The sequence below is a fragment of the Tupaia chinensis genome, unplaced genomic scaffold (genome assembly GCF_000334495.1).
Source record: "Tupaia chinensis unplaced genomic scaffold, TupChi_1.0 Scaffold138725_1, whole genome shotgun sequence".
Lineage (NCBI taxonomy): Eukaryota > Metazoa > Chordata > Mammalia > Scandentia > Tupaiidae > Tupaia > Tupaia belangeri.
The window spans coordinates 221,305-224,486 of NW_006198617.1; positions in this window are offsets into that span (position 1 = coordinate 221,305).

The following is a 3,182-nucleotide window of genomic DNA, read 5'->3' on the forward strand; positions in this document are numbered from 1 at the left end:
CCCCCCCGCCGGCGGGGTGGGGCAGCTGCGGCGGGCGGAGCGCCGAGGTCTGGGAGCTCCCGTGGGACCGCCTACGCGACCAGGGGAGCAGAGGGAGGCCACGGGAAAGGGACAGACACAGCCCACACGCGACTCTAAGCCCCAGAGGGAACGTGGCGATTTTCCGGGAAGCTGGCAGTTCAGGGCGCCGACCCGAGCGTCCCACAGCGGCACCCTGGGCTCCCCCAGAAACTTAGGGGGCCTAGACTGTGAAGGACTCCTGCACTCATCCCACCGATGCTGAGCTGAGAAAGCCATTCCGGAGCGCGAAGCAGGTGCAAAGCCTCCCAGGAGGTGCGGGTCAGCTGGAGCAGTGCTGGTTGAACAAACCGGACCAGTGGAGTCCAGAGACACCAGATGCCGCCGGACTTTACAAACACACGTGCGATAAGACCGTAGACTCCACTCACTACAAGGACGCGGAAGTGTCCAGCAGTGGGTGAATGCAGAAGAGAATGTGTTACATTTAAACAATGGAATACTGATCAGCCACGCAGAGAAGAAATCCTACCGAGTTCGACTACGGGAACACCGCAGAGGACATTGCGCTGAGTGACGTGAGCCAGGCCCGGGACAACGGCCACATGCTCTCCCCTGCACGTGGAATCTAAAATGTTGAACTCGTAAGAGAGTGGAATGGTTGTTACCAGGGGCTAGGGTGGGAAACATGGTCAGATTACAAATTTCCAGTTAGGAGGAATAAGTTTTAGTGATGCACATGGCATGGTGACTATAGGTATTAATATTGTATATTTCAAAATAGCTAAAATGGCAGATTTTAACTATCCTCATCAAAAAAATACAAGATAATAATATGTTAATCAAGTTGCTTTAATCAGTCCAAAATACACACATATTTCAGAATATTGAATTGTACTCCATAAATAAATTTAAAATAAAATGGGGTGCAGACCATGGCGTGGTGGGTGAGATGGCTGGCTCCCACATGGTCCACAGTGCAGTTCAAGTCCTAGACCCAGCAGCTTGAAAAACACACCAGGCACATGTGCATGCATACTCAAAGTCCCAACAGGAGAAATGGAAGAAAAAGGATTGCTATATAGCCATTCCCCATGGAGGACTTTCTCACTTTACCACTTTGTCTCTTTCTGGCAAGCACTCAGGCCCTCTGGCAAATAAAATAAAAATTAAATGGGCCAGTGACACAGCAGTAACACAACGGTCTTCAACCCTGACCCACATGGGAAAGTTCCAGTTCCAGTACTCTGGTCACCTGCATATCTGTGATCTGGGCATGGCTGAGGCTGGGGGTGGATCCGTGTCAAGACCCTGTTTAGGGGTGCTGTCTCTCTGTCTCTGTCACTCATTAAATAAATAAGTAAAAACTTGTAAAAATACAATATAAAAACAATATTGACTTCAGCATTGCTTATTATAATAACAAAAATCAGGGTAGGGGGATAATAACTATTCATTAAGAGGGGCCAGGTTAAATAAATTCCAGTATAGCCATACAATGCAGTACTATGAATTTGTTTTGTTTTGTTTACATGAGATAACTGTTGATGATAAAATATTAAATTAAAAAAAATAGTTGTGGGACTAGTAAATGGTATAATGGTTACATCGCAGGACTCTCACATGGCCGACAACAGTTTGAGTCCTGGACCCAGAGGCTTGAAACTCATGACAGGTGCATGTGCATGTTGTGTCCAAAGTCCTGAGAGGAGAATGGAGGAGAAGGGATTGTAGCATGATCTTATCCCAGGGTGGAGGGGGGGTGGTTTCTTGCTTTCTGTCTGTCTCTCCAGTGAGCACACATGCCCTATGGCAAACATTCCTCAAAAAATAATTAAAGAGAAGAAGACTCCTATATGGCTCCTGAGAACTAGTGATTTCAGGGAAAAAAGAAAATGAAGAGTTTCTACTGATAATTCAGCCTCCAGTCCCCAAACTCGAGTGGTAGGGAGTCCGTCTAGCCTTCTCTGTCTCTGTCTCTCTTTGCATCTCTCTCTGTCTTCTCATTTTTTGGTAATTTTTCCTTTTAAAAAATTTTTAAGTAAAATATTCTCTTGGCTTTCAGGCCCTGCTTTATATTACTAATAATCCCCTTTCCTCCTCCCCTCCAGGAGAGGAAAGGGGCAGGCCTTCAGAAGAAGACTCCTTCATGGCTCCTGAGGACTAGTGATTTTTAATTTTTATTCTTATTTATTTATTTTTTAAAACAAATTTTTGGGTTTTTTTCCTTCATTTCCTCCATTTCTCTCTCTCTCTCTCTCTCTCTCTCTCTCTCTCTCCATACTTTCTCTCTCTCTCTCTCTCTTTCTCCCTGTTTCCTTTTCTTTTTCTTTTATCTCATCACACTGCTCCTCAATCTCCACTTATTATGTTTCTAGATGGATCTCAGGGAACCATGGCCAAACATCCAAATACTATTAGGATTAACATATTCCTCAATATCCACTGAATCTGCTGCACAACGGGATAAAAATGGAATGGCAAAGAGATTCTAGATCACCTCCTCTTGAATGCTCAGATTGAACTTCAAGAATTGGAAGAAACCCACCATCCATCAGATGACTAGACATCACCACAGGGTCACCAGAAATACAGGAAAGTAAGAAAATACCTCTCCCCCAAGGGAAAAGAATAACTCCTCTTCATCCACAGGCAGTTCAATGGAAATCATGGAAAAGCCTGATAAAATATTAGAATATTTTTAATGAAGAAGCTAACAGAGATGCAAGAGAAGAGAGAAAATGAACTGCAGAAGAGGCAGAAGAAAGGAGCTGATGAGTTCCAGGAGGTAAGGAAATTCTTACAAGATATAAAAGGAAATACACACTATAAGAAAGAGTCAAATGGACCTGTTAGAGATGAAGGCTATAATACGGGAACTCAAAATCTTTCTTGAAAGTATTTAAAAGCAGATTAGATCATACAGAAAATAGAATCTCAGATGTAGAAGATAAAATCGATGGCCTAGAAAAATTCACCACAAAGACTAAGAAAATTGTCAAAAAAAAATGAGAATAATATAAGAGAAATACCATCAAACATCCAAACATCTATGGGACCAGCAGTTAGTATAATGGCTCTCTCTCTCTAACTCCCATGTAGTCGGCCGCAGTTTGAGTCCTGGACTCGGTGGCTTAAACTCACCCCAGGCGCATGTGCATGCA